Genomic DNA, 21,953 nt, shown 5'->3' with positions numbered 1-21,953 from the left:
TCACCATGTTGACCTGCCTGGTTTCAAACCCCTGACCTCAAGTGATTCGCCTGCTTCGGCCTCCCAAAGTGCTGGGTTTACAAGCATGAGCCACTGTGCCTGGCCCAAAATTTTCTGTTTATCTTTGGAGTGCCAAAAATCTCACCTAGAGCTGCATCTTTCTCATTCATCCTGCTTGGCGTCAGTGCCTTCTGTTCTCTGAGGCTACACGTATCCAGTATCCCAAGTGCAGCCCCTTGACAAATCTCCTGATGATGTCCCCATCCCCAAGGCCAGCATAGCTGTTGGCATTAGCGACTTGGAGCCTGGACCTTCTTTTAGCCTCTCTGGAAGTCCCAGGGTAAGTTCTGCTGTCTTGGACCATGGTTTGCTCAGGTTTCCCCTGTCAATTCATTGGTAGATTTTTGCTTATTTTTTTTACTTCAAACATTTTAAAAGACACAAAAGCAGAGACTAGTATGGTGAAATCCCGAGGCCCATGATCCAGTTTCAACAGTGATATGGTTTGGATCTGTGTCCCCCACCCAAATCTCATGTTCAATTGAATCCCCAGTGTTGGAGGTGGGGCCTGTTGGGAGGTGACTGAATAATGGGGACAGATTTCCCTGTTGGTGCTGTTCTTGTGAGAGTGAGTCCTCATGAGATGTGGTCATTTAAAAGTGTGTGAACCTCCCCCTCCTCTCTCTCTTCCTTCTGCTCAGGTCATATGAGATGAGCCTGCTTCCTCTTTGCCTTCCACCATTATTGTAAGTTTCCTGAGTCCCCCCCAGAAGCAGAAGTTGCTATGATTCCCTATACAGCTTGAAGAACCATGAGCCAATTCAACTTCTTTTATTTTCTTTTTTATTATAAGTTTTGGGGTACAAGTGCAGAATGTGCAGGTTACATAGGTAAATGTCTGCCACGGTGGTTTGCTGCACCTGTTGACCCATCACCCAAGTATTAAGGCCAGCAAGCGTTAGCTATTTTTCCTGAACTTCTCCCTCTCCCCACTTCCCCTCTTTCCCGACAGTATGCGTTGTTCCTCTGTGTTCATATCGTTCAGCTTCCACTTATGAGTGAGAACATGTGGTGTTTGGTTTTCTGTTCCTGTGTTAGTTTGCTAAGGATAGTGGCTTCCAGCTCCATCCATGTCTCTGCAAAGGTCATGATCTCATTCTTTTTTGTGGCTACCTAGTATTCCATGGTGTTTATGTACCACATTTTCTTTATCACTGATGGACATTTAGGTTGACTGCACATCTCTGCTATTGTGGATAGTGGTGCAATAAACATATACATGCATATATCTTTTTTTTTTGTTGAGACGGAGTCTTGCTCTGTCACCCAGGCTGGAGTGCAGGGGCATGGTCTTGGCTTACTGCCAGCTACTCATCCTGGGTTCACGTCATTCTCCTGCCTCAGCCTCCCGAGTAGCTGGGACTACAGGTGCCCACCACCACGCCCAGCTAATTTTTTGTATTTTTAGTAGAGACAGGGTTTCACCGTGTTAGCCAGGATGGTCTTAATCTCCTGACCTTGTGATTCACCCACCTCAGCCTGCCAAAGTTCTGGGATTACAGGCGTGAGCCACCACGCCCGGCCACATATATCTTTATAATAGAATGATATATATTCTTTTGGGTATATAACAGCTATCAATATTCCTCTCTACTTGACTTACTTCCCCTGATTTCTTTTCCTTTTTCTCTTTGTGAAATCAGTGCTCTTCCCACCACCATTAAATATTGAGAAGTGATTCTACATGTTAGAACATGTAGAATATTGAGAAGTGATTCTCAATATTTAATGTGCTAACGAATCACCTGAGGATCTCATTAAATTCCAAATGCTGATTTGGTAGTTCTGGGGCAAAATCTGAGTATTTGCATTTCTAACAAGCTCCCAGGTGAAACGGTTGCTGCTAGTCCCCAGGGATGCACCTGAGTAACAAATTCTAGACCTCATGTAATTTCACCCCATACAGCCCAGCCTGTGCTGCTATAAAGCATGTAGAATTGGTGCACCTTTAAAATAATCAAATATGCATGCATACATTTTATTTGTTTATGTGTTGTTCTGTTTTTTTTCTTCTATTATATATGTTCCTCAAAGGCAGGAACTGTGCCAATTCTTGGCCCTCTGTATCCTAACCATTTGGTATGGATAGCCTTCCTCACTCTGAGAAGATTAAGAATTGCTTCTCTTACCACAAATTTTCTCTCTCTTTCTCCCTCTCTCTCCCTCTCTCTCCCTCTCTCTCCCTCTCCCTCCCTCCCTCCTTCTCTCCCCCCTCCTCCTCCCTCCCTCCCCTCCCTTCCTTCCCCCCTTCCTCCCCCCTTCCTCCCCTCCCCCTGCCTTCTTTCCCTCCCCATCCCTTCCTCCCCCCAGTCATCGCCCTTCCCAAGCCTCTGCTAGTTCTGTTCTGGTAAGATCTCAAGCACTAGAGCAAAGTAGGGAGGTCGCAGTGCGGGGAGCTTTGGTGTAGGAGGTGGAGGCCTGGGATCTGGCTGTCAGCAGCCGCCTCCCTTAGCTGCTATCGGTGTTGCTTCAAATGTGCTTGACTTTGGAGCCGGCTACTCTCGGTTTCCCCTCCTCACTGCAAGATCCAGGCTGACCACACTTTCTTTGGTCTCTGCCTCAACAGCTAAGGAGAGGGAGGGCTCAAGAAGAGAGCTGCCTCTGTCCCCAAGGAGACGAGAACTATCTCCTGGGAATTAGCTGTGCAAATCCAGACCTGAAAAAGGACAGCAAATGTCACCTTTTCATTCCCCTGCATGATTAGAGCATTCAGTTAGGTCCCATCCAGGACTCAATGGCCCTTCTGTGGAAGGTGCAGAAGACAGATCTGGTCCCTGCCCTTGAAGCACTTCCACCTAGACCATCTTAGTCAGAGGGCTGCTATAACACACTACCAACTGTGAGGCTTAAACAACAGACTTTTAGATGTTTATTTCTCACAGTTCTGCAGGCTGAGGAATCCAAGATCAAGGTGCTGGCCAATTCAGTTCCTGGTAAGTTCCCTCTTCCTAGCTTATAGATGGCTGTCTTCTGTCTTCTCACCATATCATCACATGGCAGAGAGGGAGGGGTATTGGTCTCTTCCTCTTCTTATAAAAACATCAATTTGGCCAGGTGCAGTGGCTCATGCCTGTAATCCCAGCACTTTGGGAGGCCAAGGTGGGAGGATTGCGGATTGCTTGAACTCTAGAATTCAAGAACCAGCCTGGGCAACACAGCAAAACTCCGTTTCTACAAACAGGAAAAAAAAAAGATTAGCCAGGTATGGTGGCACGCCTGTAATCCCAGCTGCTTGGGAGGTTGAGGTGTGATATGGTTTGACTCTGTAGCCCCACCCAAATCTCACCTTGAATTGCGATCCCCATAACCCAGGGCAGGACCAGGTGGAAGTAATTGGATCATGGGTGTGGTTTCCCCCGTGCTGGTGTGATAGTGAGTTCTCATAAGATCTGATAGGTTTACAAGGTCTGGCATTTCCCCTGCTGGGACTCGTCCTGCTGGGACGCCCTACGAAGAGGGTGCCTGTTCTCCTTTGCCTTTGCCATGATGTAAGTTTCTTGAGACCTCCCCAGCAGTGCAGAACTGTGAGTCCATTAAACCTCCTTCCTTTATAAATTACCCCGTCTCAGGTATTTCTTCACAGCAGTGTGAGTACTAACGTAAGATGGGAGGAGGGCTTGAGACAGGGAGGTCAAGGCTGCAGTGAGTCACGACTGAGCCACTGCACTCCAGCCTGGGCAACAGAGCAAGACCTTGTCTCAAAACAAAGCATGAAAACCCCACAAATTCCATAATGGAGACTCCACCCTCAGTACCTTATCTATACCTATTCATAATTACATCCTAAAGACTTTACCTGCAAATTCCATTTGTTTAGAATGAGAGCTTCAACTTGTGAATTTGAGGGAGGCACGTACATTTAGTCAGTAGCACAGATCAACAAGAAACACATTTCATATTTCTCCAGGCCAGTGAGTAGCCAGACCTCTTGATAGTGGACATCCAGAATTAGGTAAGGGCATTCTGGGGATTGTGGTTAGGATGAATTCAATATTTCAAAGAGAGTCAAGAGCCAGGAAAAGATTATTTCTAGAAGATCTGTATCAAATGGAAGCCTTTGGGCCTCTGTAAACTAGCCTGGGAGCTGGCACCTCGGAGGCTCTCAGGAGGACAGAGTCAGAGAAGATCTGCGATGGTGGGGCAGGTGTGGTGGAGCCTCTTCGGCACTCTGTGCAGTGCTTGGGACATCATGATGCTTAGTAAATATTGGATGAGTAAGTCAGTGTTGTTTTAGATTCTTCTTGAAGAAATGGTTTGGGATCCGTGAAAAAATATTGCTGGATGAATGAATGAGAATATTATTCAAAACTCAGAATATGACTAGACCTCTGAAAAGTGTTTTCTCCAGATCCAGAAGAAAATGTTAGAGTTGTGTGTGGACCTTCACTCGAAGCTGGGCTCTTAAGAAATTGCAGCAGAAAATCTTAAGGAGGGTTAAGCCGACATGAACAGATACTTCGATGAAATATAAAGAGAGATGGATGAGATAAGGAAGGATTACAAGGGATTTAAAAGGCTATAGAATCATTACAACATCCTTGGAAACATTGGTGTTGAAATCGACTTTATGGAAAATCAAATCAGAGATGCAGAGGACAATCTTAAGTTCTCTTTGAAGGCAGAATAAAAGGATAAAGACAGAAACTTTGGGGGCGATAACAGATATTATGGTGGTTCTTGAGGAAGAACAGGACTATAAGCCCCAAGGCAGAAATTTTAAAATTTTGTTTATTTTATTTATTTATTTATTTTGGGTCGGAGTCTCACTCTGTCGCCCAGGCTGGAGTGCAGTGGCGCTATCTTGGCTCACTGCAACCTCCGCCTCCCAAGTTCAAGCAATTCTCCTGCATCAGCTTCCTGAGTAGCTGGGATTACAGGCATGCGCCACCATGCCTGGCTAATTTTGTATTTTTAGTAGAGATGGAGTTTTGCCATGTTGGTCAGGCTGGTCTCAAACTCCTGATCTCAGGTGATTGGCCCACCTGGGACTCCCAAAGTGCTTTGATTACAGGCATGAGCCACTGCACCCAACCTTAAAATGTTGTTTATTTTTGAGACAGGGTCTTGGTCTGTTGCTCAGGCTGGAGTGCAGTGGTGTGATCAAGGCTTACTGCATCCTTGAACTCCTGGGCTCAAGCAATCCTCTTGCCTCAGCCTCTCAAGTAGCTGGGGCTACAGGTGCGTGCCACCACTCCTGACTAATTTTTTTTTTTAATTATCATTTTTAGTAGAGACAAGATCTTGATATATTGCCCAGGCTGGTCTTGAACTCTTGGGCTCAAGTGATCCTCCTGCATCTGCCTCCCAAATTGCTGGGACTACAGGGAAGAGCCACTGCACCCCCTCAAAGCAGAAATTAAAGATCAGCTATGCAGGTTAAGAAAGCCCCCTCCTTCCTGATAAAGCCAATGGAAGGAGACCCTGGCTTGGATAAATCCTGGACTATGTGTTGAAATACAAGGAAAAAAGTAAAAACAAGTAGCTTGCAAGGATCCGGACAGGAAAAAGCAAAATATCGAAGAGGTAACTCAGCAAGAAACAAGTTGGGCTGGTTTCAGATTTCCTTTGAAGCAACAGGCCAGCATCTATGGAGTTGGAGAAGACATGGTTGCAGCTCACTGATTTTCTCTTTTTCCAAAGAATCTTATATATAGATATATAGACGCCGTGGCTCATGCCTGTAATCCCAGCACTTTGGGAGGCTGAGGCAGGTGGATCACTTGAGCCCAGGAGTTTGAGAATGGCCTGGCTAATATGGTGAAACTTTGTCTCTACTAAAAATGCAAAAAGTAGCCAGGCGTGATGGTGCATGCCTGTAATCACAGCTACTCGGAAGGCCGAGGCAGATGAATCGTTTGAACCTGGGAGACGGAGGTTGCAGTGAGCTGAGGTTGCATCACTGCATTCCAGCCTGAGCAGCAGAGACAGACTCCTTCTCATAAAAAAAGAGAGAGAAACTGTTTCCTCATCTGTAAGAGGGGGATTATAACAGTGGTTATAGGACTCTTTTGGTGTAAAGTCCTTGGAACAGTGCCTGGCATATATCAGCTCTCAATAAATGAAAATGATGACTTCTTTGGTCCATGTTCAATTGGAGGCATCTTGGTTATCCAAGTGGAGATGCCCAGAGGCCTGGCTTCCTGCATTTGGAGTTCGAGAGAGAGGTCCGGGGTGAAGACCACCTAGAAGTCTAGGTGGTCATCAAAGCTAAGGGTGCAGATGAAGCCACGAGCAAAGTATTTGGTGAGATAATTGAAGTTGCAGGAGCACAGGCATTAGGAGCTGGGCAGATGAGGACCTGCAGTGGGTCCAGGCACAATCTAGGGTTTAACTTGGGTTCTTTTCTTGGCTGTGGTGCTCACCTGGCAACCTACAGTCAAGTAGTTGCCTGACTCAAGACAAATATATCCTTGTGGATGTGCCTCTGCCAGGCTTGAAGGCCTAGCCCCAGGAAACTGCCCCAGATTGTGGGATAACCAAATTGCCCTCTGCAACCAGAGCTCCCCTGGCACATCCCTGCCCAGGAGGCTCTCCTCCTGGTACCCGGAAATGCCCTGGATTTTCATTTCAGAACAGCTGGTCAATCACTGAGAACTCCAGGCTCTGAGTTTTTATTCCCCTCTTGTCAATAAGGACATCGCCCCCTCCTTCTAGATCAGGGCAGGCTAATTGGGACTAGGACATTGAGTGTCTGAAGATTGTATGATTGCGGAAATACACAAATTTAATTTCACCTGGCCAGATTCAATTCTGCTGTAATCACATAAATAGAAAACTCTGGTGTAATAATGACGGGGAAGATGACTTTGTAAACACTTCCCAGGAGCTGAGGACCCTGAACTTGCCTTGCTGGGGCTGGGGGAAGGGAGTGGGTTTGGTGGAGCTTTGTTATCTAATCTCAATAGGTCAATATCCTCTTTCTCTGTAGACCCTGAGAGTGAAGGCTTTGAATGATGCCCTGGACAGAGCTTGGAACATAAAGGTGAATACTGTTGTGGGGAGAATGCATCCCTTCGCGTGGCTCTGAGCCAGGGCCAGCTTTGGATCCTGCTAGCCCCATGGATATAGAGGTGAGGCTGAGGACCTGGTGGCCGTGCTCTGGGCTAAAGGGAGCCTGGGGCCAGAAACCTTCACATAAAGAGTGACTCAGGTGCTGGCGGGCGGCTGTCCCTTAACCCCCACACTTGCTCTATGCACCTCCCTCTCTGTTCCCGCTGTTTCCTCCGCTGGAGTGCTCTTCCTCCCCGGCTCCACCAGGGTACCTCACTCATCCTTCAAAGTCAGGGCAGAATGTCCCTTCTGAAAGCCTAGCTGCGCCCAGGCAAAGCAGGTCGCTCTGCTCTGCAGCGGCGTGGCTACATGAAAGCATCATTATTGCTTTCTTGCCTTTCTCTCCCTGCATCTGATTTTCTCGTGGAAGCACTAGTTAGATCCAAACTCAGGCCATGTCTATCTCCCGTAACTCAGTCTTAGAAAGAAACAGAGGCAGGCACCATACTACAGTGTAGGTGGTACAGGGGACAGGGTAGATCCTCAGGCCAGCCCTTTTGTGTCACATGGACAAGTGCCCCTGGAGCTGCAGGCCTGGCAGGTGGAGACTCTGGGGCATATGCCGTGGTGGGCTGGTAGACATAAAGGCCTTTGCTTTTGGAGAGGGGCGAATTCCTATGTTTGTGTCCACTGAGAGAGGAAGGGGAGGCCAGGACCATGGTGGCAGTGGTATGTGGCTTGGCCTTAGCCTGGCCTCTTGGACTGTGTAGATGGCAGTCCCACATGTGAGTGTAGGGCCTGAACCCTGGTGCTACCAGGTCACGGGTTTCTGTAACCTCTCTGGGTCTGTTTCCTCATCTGAAATGGTGATAATAGCAGTCTTTCTTTATACAATTGTTAGAGAAGATTCACCGAAATATCCATGCAAAGCTCTTAGAACAGTGCACAGGCTAGCACTCAAGTGTTAGTTGTTAGTAGCAGTGGTTGTTTAGTCATTAGCAGCAGCGACATCTTTCTGGAGAGGGGTTAGCACCAGAAGCTGCAGGAACAGTCTTTGGGAGGGATTGTGTCTTTCTAGACCCAAGCAGTGCTGCTTCAGGCTTCAGAGATGCTGTATGTCTTGAAACTGGGAAGGGGACCGAGGCACCACTGTTATTCTCTGTTTGGGAGTACAGAGAAGCAGCTTAGCACCTACTCTCTGCCAGCATCTTGTGAGCTCTTATTTCATCTTCACAAGAACCTCAGGATACCTTGACGGTACTATAGACCCATCTTACAGATCAGGAAACTTAGGAAACCTGGTCATCAGTGTGATAACCAGAATGCAAACACAAGTTGGTCCAACTCTGAAGCCTATGCCTCAGGCATTAGCATTCAAAACCCTGGATCTCATTTCATATTCCCATGGGCCATGACCACTGGTCTGATTCTACTCCTTAACTGCCCAGGAAACCCAGCCCAGAGATGCCCAGCGTCCTTCAGATTATGAGCTGTGGGACCGGGGTTTGGTCCTAGGCCTCTGCTTTTTCTTCCAGGCCAAGTGGCCAAAAGGGAAGGGTGGTGGGACTGATGCAGGTTTTTCCTTCCCATCCTGCCCAGGGACCCAAGGACCTGGCTCAGAGGTGACGGAAGGACTGTTCCAACAGTGGCAAGTCATTCACCTCAACAAGCCTTAGCCCCATTTAACGCTGGCCCTGGGATCATTGCTGTAGGAAAAGAGAGTTCATTGCTTACTATCTTTTGAAATTTAATAACCTGTTAATGATAACAGATAATTTGCAAATTTGACATAATCAGTCCTGGCCAATTTTCGTTCAATTATTTGTTAATAAACATCAGGACCCCTGGCTTGAGTTTTATGCTTCCAAATTTGAAATAAAAAGCTGGGAGGCTGAATAGAGTAGAACACCTGTCTCTTTGCTTGCTGAATATTTATAAAGAATTTTATTTCAGCAGGGCCGGGTAACACCCAAGGTTTACTTGGTGTTCATTTGCATTGTGAATTTTTTTAAATAGTAATTATCGGCAAAAGGTCAAATATTTGCTTTATCTATATGATTCAATTTCCCAAAGGCCTTTGGGATTCAAATTAATGCCCTTGTAATATCTTCATTGAAAAAAAAGATTAATTATGCTTACATGGAACCTAATTTGGCTTATCAGGCCTTTAATGTGGCTGCGATCGTGAGTGCATTTAAATTTAGGATTACGCGGGTGATCTCGGTCCCATATTTGGGAGACTTTTAATATTTGTCATTATTTTTATGCATATCATTTTTCCCGCCTGCTTGGGAAAATTAAAATGTCGGTTCTGAAAGAAATAAACATTATGTATTGACATTGGTAATTATGTTTTGGTATTTAAGGATGCATAAAAAACTGCACACAGGGCCTCAAATATAAATTTGCAGTTAATGTCCCTAGATGGAAACTGGAGCTCTTCTACCAGACTCAGTAAATTGGGAAGAAGCTCCCTCTGGGGCTGCTGTTCTGTATAGCCGGGGATGGGGATGTGGGCACATAACTTTTAGCCGTGCTCAAAGATGTTGAAGGTTTGAGTGGTCCCAGGAACTCTGGATTTAGCAGGGTCAGGAGGCCTGGGTTTCCTCCTCGTCACTAAAGTGCTATGTGATTATGATCAGTTGGAGACCCTTTCTGAGTTCCAGGTTCCTGTCTGTGAACAGTAATCATTTGTTTAGGTTCTTTCTCTCTGGACGGTCAGTTGCTTGTGGCAGGGCCGTATCTTACTTAATTTTGAGCTTCCAGGTCTGTCAGCACAGTGTCTGTTACATGCGGACTATATGTAGGATTTAAAAAATAGCACTCTCTGATAAGGAGACATGTATAAGGTTTTGATTCTTAACAAAGGTAGTGGGATCTTGGAGATAATAGGGATTGTGAGTCAGAGTTCAGTTTTGTATCAGTTAGTTATTGCTGCATAACAAATTATACCAAAAGTCAGTGGATTAATATAAGAACTACTGATTATTTTTCAAGAGTCTACAGGTCACCTGTGCTGTTCTGATGATCTGGGACGGATTGGCTAATCTGGGATGAACTTGTTCATGTGTCTTAGATCAGCTGGCAGGTGGGCTGTGGGCTGGCTGGTCTAGGATGGCCTTGGATGAGATGTTCTCTGTATTTTCTTATTCTTTGACAGACTGGGCTTGTTCTCATGGCTGAACAGGGGTCAGAGGGAGGGGGCCCAAACATGCTTTTTCAAACTTCTGCTTGCATCTGCTTTGCTACTGCCTGATTAGCTGAAGTAAGTGATATGGCCTCACTGAGAGTCCACAGAGGAGGGTCTACCAAAGAGCAGGGAAGCAGAGAGACAGCCAGACTGGGGGCTACCAATACAATTAACCAACCACAGGCTTTACTGTGGCCCTGCCCCTTACTAGCTATGTGAACAGAAGTATGTGACTTAAAACCCTGAGTCTCAGTCTCTTGATCTGTCAAGTCTGACAGAGATGTGATGAGGTTTAACAGAGATAAATACATTTTAAGTATTAGGCACCAGGTACCTGATGGATGCCCAGGAATGCTTACCCAAGGGTGCGAAGATGAATGTTGAAGGATGGGCATTGGAGGTTTGCTTTTAAGAGTGAAAAATCAGAAACTACCTAAATGCTGATCAGAAGGGGCCTGGTTAAATAAATCATGGTATGCTTGTTTAATGGAACGCTTTTTAGCCTGTAGGTCAATAGATCAATATGCTGGTATGAAAGGGTGTCTATGATAGATTAAGTGGAAAAAAAGAGTAAGTTTCAGCGTAACCTGTAATGTGTGTGTGTATGAAATGACAGCAATGTTTATTCCTGTTTATAGAGAAATGTCTGCAAGATTATGCCCTGAACTATGAGTAGTGGGATTCAATGCTTCCAGATTGTTTGAATTTTTACACTGAATGTATATTGCTTTTAGAATGAGAAAAAAAAAGACTAAAGAAAAATTTTAGGTAAAGGACAACAAAAATGATGAGGTTTATGTTCTGAGTAAGCTGAATTTAAACTAACAGTCTATAATAATAATACAATTATAAGCCAACATAAAACTAATAACAGAAAGCTGGTCAGGATCAGGATGGCTGAGCAGTCTGAGGTGCTGCATTCAGATTGCAGTCTGCCCTGGAGGCGTGGGTTCGAATCCCACTCCTGAAAGATACCATTGGCTGGGTGTGGTGACTCACTGAGCACCTGTAATCCCAGCACTTTGGAAGGCTGAGGCAGGCGGATCACAAGGTCAGGAGTTCAAGACCAGCCCTGGCAACATGGTGAAACCCTGTCTCTACTAAAAATATAAAAATTAGCTGGGTGTGGTGGTGTGCACCTGTAATCTCAGCTACTTGGGAGGCTGAGGCAGGAGACTCACTTCAACCCGGGAGGCGGAGGTTGCAATGAGCCAAGATTGTGTCACTGTGCTCCAGCCGGGGAGACAGAGCAAGACACGGTCTCGGAAGACAAACAAACAAAAAGCAAAAACAACAACAACAAATAAACTGAAAACAGCTACCATTTGTTGAAGACCCATGATGTGCTAAGCATTTCACGTCCTTAATCTATGAAACCTGAAAAAGAGGTGAGAGTCCCCACTTTCCGGGTGAAAAAACCGAGGCTCAGAGTCAGAAAGTAACTTGGCCCAGTTGCAAGCTGCTCACCAGGATCAACCAGCACTGTCTTTGATGGCAGATCTCTGCCTCTTAGGCTGAGAGGCCACATCTGTTGGTTTGTAAAGTAGAGGTCCCTCATGCTTGGCCACCCACCAAAAGTGCTAGAAAAGCTTTTCCCCCCGAAATACCGATTCCTGGGTCCCACTCCATTTCCAGTGAACCATTCTTCTTTGGGGTGGGGGCCCAGGAATCTATATTTTAGTATGTATCCATAGGGATTCTGGGGCAGTCAGTCTGGTGTTCAGGGACTCATCTAGTGGCTCATTTCATCTTCATAACCCGTAGGGAAATAAACAAGATGAAGATTGTGGCCATCACTCCCATTTTATAGGTGAGAAAACTGAGGCTTAGAGAGGGGAAGTCACTTGCTCAGGGTCCTGGAGCTAGGAAATGGGATTGGAGGCCCTCCTTACTCTAAAACCAGGTGCTATTCTAACTCTGAGTTGGCTGACTGTGGGGAAGGCTCTTGGGAGGGTGACAGAAAAGAAGGGAGCACGGGGGCTACCTAGCGTCTTGTGGCTGCCAACTGCCCTCTGCCCTGTGCTCTCAGCTGTTGGAATGTAGATGGTAGAATCTGCCAGGTACTTGGAGGCGGATACCAGTGTGAAGCTGCAGGTGAAATTATTGGCTATACCCGCTTTCCACTAGGAGAGCCTCCTGGGTGATTCCCAAAATTCAGCCCAATCCTCTTCCATTTTCTCCTCCCGCCGTTCCCAACCACTGGGACTTGAAGAGCTCTTTTCTCCTCTTCTTTTCTGTTTGTTGCTTCCTGGCTTTTAGTAGTGACTTTCAGGGAAATGATCAAAGGCGACTGTAATCAGAGAGCTTCGTCATCTACCACATGAGTGCCAGAGAAGGCTCTGCCTATATCACAGCCTTCAGAGCTGGTGGGAGCCAATTGCTTGGGAAAGTGGTGCTGGGAACAGCCATCTGGGCTGGTGGGAGGCCCGGTGGATATCTCCTGGGTCCCCCCTCAACATCAGAGGGACTCTTCTGCCACCATTGCTCCTGCCTTGGCGTGTGGGGCTGAGATACTGCCTCCTGGTTTCTTTCCCAGGATGAGGAACCCTGCGTTGCCAACCTCTCTCCCTCCACTGTCCCCTCACAGGCCTCTTGCCTCCTTTCAGGCTCCTGGAGATTTGTTTATGGTTTCTTTTCTTTATTTTTGTAACAGCTTCATTGAGATGCACGTCACATACCATTCAAATAACCCATTTAAGCTGTACAATTCCGTGGTACGATTGAATGGGATTCATAGAATTGTGCAACCACCCCTCCATCAATTTTCAAATATTTTCATCTCCCCAAAAGAAAACCTGATACCCTTTAGCCATCATCCTCAAACCTTCCATTCTACTGTAGCCCTCAATTTGCCTATTCTGAACATTTCATATAAATGTAGTCATACAATATACAGCCTTTAGCAACGGGCTTCTTTCATTTAGTGTGTTTTCAAGGTTGATCCATGTTGTAGCACGTATCGGTACTTCATCCATTTTTATGGTGAAATAATCTATTATTTTGATAAATGGACAAACATATCATTATTTTATAAATATTTCTCTTACAAAATACAAACAGTACTGTCAGATTAAAAACATGAGACAATTTCTAAGAATTTTTTGTAAGGAGAATATCACACAAATGGGGGAAATAATCGCACCGGGAATTCCATGGCTGCTTGCTCTATAGTGACCAAAAATGAGAGAGAGCCTACAGCACATAGAAACAGGAATCTGGCTAAATAAATGATGGCAATCCCTATTATAGAACACTGTGCAGTCATGTGGATTTATATTCATTGATGTGAAAAGCTATCTATGATATATAGTTGAGTCAATTATATGATGTTTTTATAAAATTATACTTTCATTTTATGCCCATCTAGAAGGATGTCTACCAAAACGTTCACATGAACATTCATCTCTGAGGGGGTGGAATTTCAAATGGCATGTGTGTATTTTTATTTTTGGGGAAAAAAGCATAAGGTAATTGGGGCTAGGAGTAAAAAAGTATGGCAACATAAGATGTCCCCAGGGGAGTGTCTGTTCCCCAGAATGTGTACTGGGAAGCGATCTGCACTGGTAGAGAAGACCTCCACATTGTTTCCTTCCAGTGGGTACTGGGAAACTGGTAGGGCTGGATGATCATAGTGTATACATGGCTCTGAGCTCCCTAGTAGCTAAAGCAAAGAGTAAAAGGAGCATCTACGACTTGTTTGCTGTTGCCCAAAGGAGCCACAGCTGTTCCTGGGAGAGGCTGAGAGAGGCAGTCCTGGATCTCTGAGAGGGGCGCCTCCCAGCTGTGATGAACAATGTCCTCCACAACACGCTCTCATTTCATCAAGAATGAGACCCCACGGTGATTCCTAAATGCTGGCCATGGTGTCCCACATGGTAAGGGCAGTGAATGAGACTGTGAGACATGAAACGTGGCAGGGGAGGGGAGTTGCTCTTGACTGCCAGCTCCTGATATTTGGGTGTGTGCCCATGGGGCTCAGCAGGCTGTCTGCAGGGGAGGGAAGGGAAGGAGTCCGCATGGGTCCCTACTCTGGGCTGGGCATTCCTTCTCCTGTTCATCCGCATAAGAGGTCTGGCTAATGAGGCTCATCATGCCCATCTTGCAGCTGAGAAAACTGAGAGAAGACATGCATTGTCAGAGCTCATCTAGCTGCAGAATGGCAGAGCAGGAAACTCTGGCTGGGTCCTGTTTTCCAGCTCAGCCTCCTGAGGTAGAGCCCCCCTACCCCTCAAGCAGCCCCATCCCTGGGTCACTGACATGCTCTGGCTCTGTCCCTTGAGGCTGGCCTGGCTCTTGTCCACTCACTCTGCATACTTATTCTTCGGTAGCCTTGGGCAAGTTACTTAAACTCTCTGGGCCTCAGCTTCCTCATCTGGAAAATGGGGATAATAAAAGTACCTGCTTCATTGGCTTCTGGTGAGGAGTGAGTTAATAAACATGCACAGTGTTGAGGGCGTGGCCTGGTACACAGTAAATCCTCCCTGCTGTCATACAGCTGGTTTATTTCCTCCCACCCATCCTCCTCTTCACATTGGAAGGACTTGTCTGAAGCTCACCTTTGAGGATGCTGATGCCACCTCCCCTTTCCGGAAGCCCACTGTCATCGACAGGATTCTGTGTCCTCAGGCCCAACTCACCTGAGTGCCATGGCCATTGGCCTGGGGTCTCATGCTGGCGAGTTTTAGTTTTCCTTCCCACTGACATCTCATGCCTTCAGGTCTCAGGGCAACGTAGCATAACCAGGCAGAATGGGGCAGAGGTTGAGTGAATGACATGGGCTCACCATTCTGGGCTCTGCACTAGTAACTCCCACGTCTCTTGGCTCATGGTTCAGAGAATACCTTCTTCTCAGCACATCTCCATCATCCCCATATGCTTTGGGTACATTTCTCCTTGGGAAATGCTTTGTTTGGGCAGGTAGCAAGTTCCCTGGCCCGGGATGATGGCACACAGAGGCTGAAGGACGAAGAGAGAAGTCAGGTGCTGGGAGCTGGATTTGGAAGGGACCATGTCTAAGGTCCTCTTGAGTCCTGTGAATCTGAGTGTGTTTGTGGTTCCCTTATTTCTGCCTTTCCACGTGTAGCATTAAGTGGGGCTCTCCTTTGCTGATCAGTGCCCAAAATGGGGAATGTGTCGGCTGGACGACTGCCCCACACTCTCTCTGGCTCCTGCCTGTGCCCGGCCACACATTTGCTGTGCATCTTGAAGTCAGAGGAATGCTTCTCAGATATTAGGTTCTGGACCGACCTAAATAATAATCTGGCCATGTCGTTTTCTTCTTTAGAAGCTGGCAGAGAGCCCACTGTGCTCATGTTTGGAGTCTTTTGCATGATCAGGCCTCCACTGCATTGCTGGCCACACTGCACTCTTAAGGTGTCCCCCCACTGGGGTCACTGCATGCAGAGACCTGTAGCTCTCCTGCCCATCCTCATGCTCTTCTCTTGGCTAACACACACTGGTCCTTCAGGTCCCAGGTCAGATATCACCTCCTCCAGAAGGCTTTCCTAACCCCACAGACTGGGTCCAGGGCCCTGCTAGGTGCCTGTCTACCTCCATCCTAGCTCTCATCAACCTGAGTTGAAATCCTCATGAATCTGTCTCCTTCATTGATGGAGGGCTCTTTGCAGGCATCTTGGTGTCTCCAGCATCTAACACAGAGTTGGACCTCAGGGTCTCAGGTCTGAGTCTGCCGTTCACTGGCTCCAGTGGCCACTCTCAGTTATCTGAGGTTAGTGTGTGAAACAAAATCCCCACGTGATGCAAGGCAAAAGGAGGTACAGGGCCGGGCATGGTGGTTCATGTCTATAATCCCAGCACTTTGGGAGGCCGAGGGGGGCAGATCACCTGAAGTCAGGAGTTTGAGGCCAGCCTGGCCAACATGGTGAAACCCCGTCTCTACTAAAAATACAAAAATTAGCTGGGTGTGGCAGCACATGCCTGTAGCCCCAGCTACTCGAGAGGCTGAGGCAGGAGAATTGCTTGAACTCAGGAGGCAGAGGTTGCAGTGAGCCAAGAGCGTACCACTGCACTCTGGCCTGGACGACAGAGCAAACTCCATCTCAAAAAACAAACAAAAACCCCCAAAACCAAAAAAACCCAAAACCCAAAAAACCCCCCAAAACCCACCATGGTACAAACCATTGTAACATAAGGTAATGTAGGCATGTACTTAACCATTTTCAGAGCTCTCCATTATCTTGTGACACCTCAGTACTCGTCCTCTGAGCTAGGCTGGGCTGGGGTTATTATCTCCATTCTCTGTCTGAGAAAACTGAGGCTCTGAGAGTGGAAGTGACCTGTCGCACATCTGGGAAGAGGCAGGAGGAGCTGGTGTAAAGCTAGCCTCTGACCTCCCGCTACTGTAAGGAGCTTGAGTGACCAGGGAAGGTGTCTCCGGGAGGCAGCATTTCTGCTGTGCTTCGAAGTCTGGGAAGGACTGGAAAGAGGAGACAGGCGCAGGCTGGGAGGTGTCAGGTGGGAGGCGGGCAGCCTGAGCAAGGGCATGGTGTAGGAAACTATGGGATGAGAGAGGAATTGGGTGCTCCTGGCCTCTCTGAGCCTGGGCAAGGAGGCTCAAGAGTTAGGTTGGGACTAGATCCTAGTGACCTCTGGAAGCCAGACCAAGGATTGAACTTAATCCCTAGGATACAGAAAGCTGGCGAAAGCCTTTGAGCAGGAAAGAGGCCTCGCCCCAAAGGAGGATGAATGTGGGAGCTGGAAGGCCACTGAGAAGGCAGGAGCAATGTCCAGGTGGAAGATGGTGCGCTGGTGGGGGCAGCGAGCTGAAACAGAGGACATACCACCTCCCTTTGTCCTCCATCTGACCTTGGCGGGGGTTCCCCGGGATGCATTCGCGTTCGGCCAGTAGTCTGTGCCTCAGAGGCGGCAGCTGGTGGGTGGCCCTCCTTCAGAGGGTCGGGGGCTGCTGTCGGAGAGGGGGTGCTCAGTTGGGAGAATGGGGGGAGGGGAGTGGGGATGCTGGAGGTGGGAGCAGCAGCTGCTGCCTCCGACTTCCACAGGGGGTCAGTGTAACATTACGGTTCCTGCCGACTGCTCTGCCCTGTGCAACCCCAGTGGAGGCCCTTTGACTTGGGAATCTGGGTCAGCTGCTTGTATTTGGAATCCCTGGTGGGCAGGCGCAAGGCCAGCTGGGCTAGGGGATTCCGAGCTACTCGAGAATCAATTTTGTTTGTTTGTTTTCCTTTTGGTTTTGCTTTTAGAGTTTCAGAAGAATCCAAGAACGCCAAGGGACTGATTTGTAAACACATGTCTGTAACATGGATAGACAGAGCCCCTTCTTCCTAAAGCCCCTGGTGGGCTTGAAACCATTCTTATCAGAGGCCCCTCTGCCTCTGTCTTCATCTGGGAAGGTGGTTTCCACCTGAAGGGCAAATGACAGATTCCAGGGCCCTAGGAGGTCTCAAAGATCGATTAGAAATCTCTGATGATCTTGCACATTTTACAACTTTATTGCTTGGTGGTGAGAAATTTGAGAAACTGAGACCAGACAGGGTAGTCTAATTTGCTGAAGGCCTTGTAGTAAGTTGGTGGTGAATTCAGATTAGAATCTTGGTCTACTAACCCCCCAAATGGCTCTCCTAACCCCCTAATGTCTCTCTGATTTCAGTGGAACCAGCCTGGGATGACAACGTCACCTTCAGCAAAGAACACTCAGATTTACATAATCAGCTGTCATTTACACAGCGGTTCCCATCCACTTTCTCAGTGGACACTTGGTAAACTTCCGAGAATGGGTGCTGTTCTCTTGAAGAATCTGAGGCCAAGAAGAGGTTGAGGGGCTCCCCAGCCAGTCAGGCTTCCTGACCTCAAGCAGGGAGTTCCTTGGAAGATGTCAGTTGTTCCCAAACTCTAGTGCATAACATAATCTCTTGGGAGACCTTGTTTGAAATGTGGGTTCCTGAGCCCAACCTCCAGGGGTTCTGTTTCACTAGACTTGGGGTAGGGTCTGGAGATCTACTTTCTAGACAACACCCCAAGGAATTCTGAAGCAGGTTGTTGGCAGATCATATTTGGAGATGACTGTGGCCTCGCCTGGGGCTTCTCAGACTTTAGCGTGTATAGCCATCACCTGGGCATCATGTTCAGAGGCTCATTCAGTGACTATTATTAAGTTAAAAAAAACCACACACACACACACACAAAACAGATGCTGGTGAGGTTCCGGAGAAAAAGGAACACTTACACACTGTTGGTGGGAGTGTAAATTAGTTCAACCATTGTGGATAGCAGTGTGGCGATTCCTCAAAGAGCTAAAAACAGAATTACCATTTGACACAGCAATCCCATTACTGGGTGTATTCGTCTATTCTTGCATTGCTATAAAGAAATACCTGAGGCTGGGTAGTTTATAAAGAAAAGAGGTTTAATTGGCTTACAGTTCTGCGGGCTGTATAAGAAGCATGGTGCTGGCATCTGCTCGGCTTCTGAGAAAGACTCAGGAAACTTATGGCGGAAGGAAAGTGGGAGTGAGGCATGTCACATAGAGGGAAACAGGAGCAAGAGAGAGTGAGGTGGGGGGAGGTGCCACACACTTTTAAATAACCAGATCTCATAAGAACCCACTCACGATCACAAGAATAGCACAAAGGGGATGGTGCTAAGCCATTCATGAGAAATCCACCTCCATGATCCAATCACCTCCCACCAGGCCCTATCTCCAACATTGGAAATTACAACTTGACATGATATTTGGGTGGGGACACAGATCCAAACCATGTATATCACTGGGTATATACCCAAAGGAATATAAATTGTTCTACCATAAAGACACATGCATGCGTATGTTCATTGCAGCACTGTTCACAATAGCAAAGACATGAAATGAACCTAAATGCCCATTAATGATAGACTGGATAAAGAGAATGTGGTACATATACACCATGGAATACTATGTAGACATAAAAAGGAATGAGATCATGTCGTTTATGGGAACATAGATGGAGCTGGAGGCCATTATCCTTAGCAAACTAATGCAGGAACGGAAAACCAAATACTGCATGTTCTCACTTATAGGTGAGAGCTAAATGATGAGGACACATGGATACATAGAGGGGAACAACACACACTGGGGCCTATGGGAGGGTGGGAGGAAGGAGAGGATCAGGAAAAATAACCAATGGGTACTAGGCTTAATACCTGGGTGATGAAATGATCTGCACAAAAAACCACTGTGGCATGAGTTTATCCATATAACAAACCTGCACATGCAGCCCTGAACTTAAAAGTTAAAAAATATCCTCCCAAACACACAACAAATGCCCGTTCAGACTCAGTGGATCTAGGGCAAGGCCCAAGAATCAGTATTGTATTTCTTTTCTTTTTCTTTCTTTTTTTTTTTTTTTTTGAGATGGAGTCTCGCTCTGTCACCAGGCTGGAGTGCAGTGGCACGATCTCAGCTCACTGCATCCTCTGCCTCTCAGGTTCAAGCGATTCTCCTGCCTCAGCCTCCCGAGTAGCTGGGACTACAGGTGTGTGCCACCACGCCCAGTTAATTTTTGTATTTTAGTAGAGACGGGATTTCGCGGTGTTGGCCAGAATGGTCTCCATCTCTTGACCTCATGATCTGCCCGCCTTAGCCTGCCAAAGTGCTGGGATTACAGGCGTGAGCCACTGCATCCGACCCTCAGTGTTGTATTTCTAATGAGCTCCCTGGTGATGCTGCTGGATTGTTGACCACTGTGATTGAGACCATGCTGTTATTCCCAGGGGCACACATTAAGAGTAGGTAAGTTGCAAAGTAAGTAGACTGTCCCCTGCTGTCCCCTCTGAGGAGGCGCTAATTTATGGTGTCATTTCACTTTCTGACATTTCCTCTGACCCTCAAATCTAACCCCCCCTGCCCCATTTTCCCTGCATCAGAGATGGGTGCGTCCTGAAAGTAGAAGAAAGAAAAGGCAGGACTCTCATCAGATCCCATAGCTTAGAGGAATCCCACATAGCAACTGTTGGCAAAAACTTCCCTTGGCATCCCAAGAGCTTAGGGAGGGACAGGAACTACTGAATGCTTTGGGAGACTTAGGTGACCCTAACTCCCTAAAGGCATCTTTTCTATGTCTTTTCCATACCTTCCCAATATTATTTCTGCCCCCTCCTGAATCTTGTGTTATGTTAATAGTTTCGTATTTTAAATTAGATTTTCTAAGCAAAAGAAAGTTTCCAAAGTTAATTAAAAGTTGCCTCACTGTAATTGTATAAAAGCAGCTTTTTCTTCTGAAATTAAATTATTATAATTAAACTCCTCTATCCGTTTAAAGATTTTAGTAGAATGTTTATTATTCATTTATTATGAAGAGACCCTGGGATGGATGTTGCTTGCATAGCCATGGTCCAGCTGATGCCACGTCATGGACTCAACTTTTCCCTCCCTTTGATGATTTCATGCCTCTGGGAGCCAAAAAAAATCAAATCCCATGTGAGCTTTGGTGGTTACATGAAGTGCAGACTTTGAGTGCATCCCCAAATTCTGGCTCACTGTGGTAGGTGACATCGTAACCCACGCATATTTGCTGCTCCTCCCTGCTCTGCTCTGGTTTTAATCAGACTTGGTCAAATGATTTCCTCTCACCAGTGAAAAATGGAGAGAAGTGACGTGCCCCACTTCTGAGCAGAAACTGTAGGAGCCAGCATGTGGTTTGGTCTTCTCTCATCTTTGCTATTGTGACTGACAATGTCCCTAGACAGAGGCTGCTCCAACAGCCTGGGACCTAGAGGGGAGACAAGGTGGAGCAGAGCTACAGCTCATCGGTGCCAAACACGTAGTGTGTGGGAGAAATGAACCCTTGTTTGTTACTGCAGCCAAACTCAGGCTTTCCCTGAATCTCATATACTGATGCTTGTGAGTGACATAGAGGGTTTTTGCGTTTTGTTGTCTGAAAAATGGAGATTGTTTTGTTTGAATCTGGACAGTTGAAAAATTATATCCCCAGTCTAGTTTTTAGGGCCTTCAATATCCTCTCATGTATGTTTTCAGCCATACTTTCTGCCTCTTCCTGGACATTCTGACAAAGTGGTTCTCTATGCTTTTATTTGTTCCCAACCAGTGCTTCTCAAATTGAAGGGCTCACTGATCCTCATAAATACACCTCTAGTGCGCAGCATTAAAAGCCAAATGTTGTCACTTTAGTTGATCACTTAATGAGGTCAACCAGATCAAAGGACACAATGGGCAAACCAAAACAATGTGGCCATCCAGATGATGCAGAAAGTCTACTTAGAAAAAAGATTATAAAATTAAAGGATTATCAAACTTGTTTTGAGGATTGGTATACAAATGAATTATTGACAAAATTAAATTAAAATCACATTGGAAGAACTCACAGGACCCCCAAGAATCTGTCTTGGGACCTCTTCTTGATAAAGTTATCCATGCCCTGGATTTTCCTACATTGGTGGGGAATTGATGCTGTTCTCTCTTTCTAGAGAGCCTCTCTCCATTTCCTTTCCACGTGTTCAATTCCTATTGCTGTTTCTAAACCTACCTCAAATGCCACCTCCTCCTTGAAGTCTTCCCTGATCTTCTTAGCAGGAATTTTCTCTTTCTCCACAGATCCTCTTTGACATTCTTTTGCTCTTTTATTACAACATCTTCAACTTCTCTAATCCCTATTATTTATGTACCTTGTATATCACTTAGCATAGGCTAGATCTGGCTGCAGTAACTAACCACCTCCAATTCTTATTCAGTTACAACTAC

At 46.6% G+C, this 21,953-nt stretch overlaps 1 long non-coding RNA gene across 1 annotated transcript in view; it reads left to right on the top strand.

Annotated features, from left to right (window-relative positions):
- LOC139358210 (uncharacterized) overlaps nt 1-21,953 on the top strand; it is a 162,814-nt gene that overhangs the window by 13,672 nt on the left and 127,189 nt on the right. The window contains exon 2 of the long non-coding RNA XR_011612825.1: nt 6,989-7,042. This is a non-coding gene — a long non-coding RNA (uncharacterized lncRNA). The remainder of the gene's footprint in view (nt 1-6,988; nt 7,043-21,953) is intronic.

Source organism: Macaca nemestrina, chromosome 14 (assembly GCF_043159975.1).
Source record: "Macaca nemestrina isolate mMacNem1 chromosome 14, mMacNem.hap1, whole genome shotgun sequence".
In the NCBI taxonomy this organism is placed as follows: Eukaryota; Metazoa; Chordata; class Mammalia; order Primates; family Cercopithecidae; genus Macaca; species Macaca nemestrina.
Note: the sequence above shows the minus strand (reverse complement) of the source record. Positions and strands in the feature narration are given on the sequence as shown.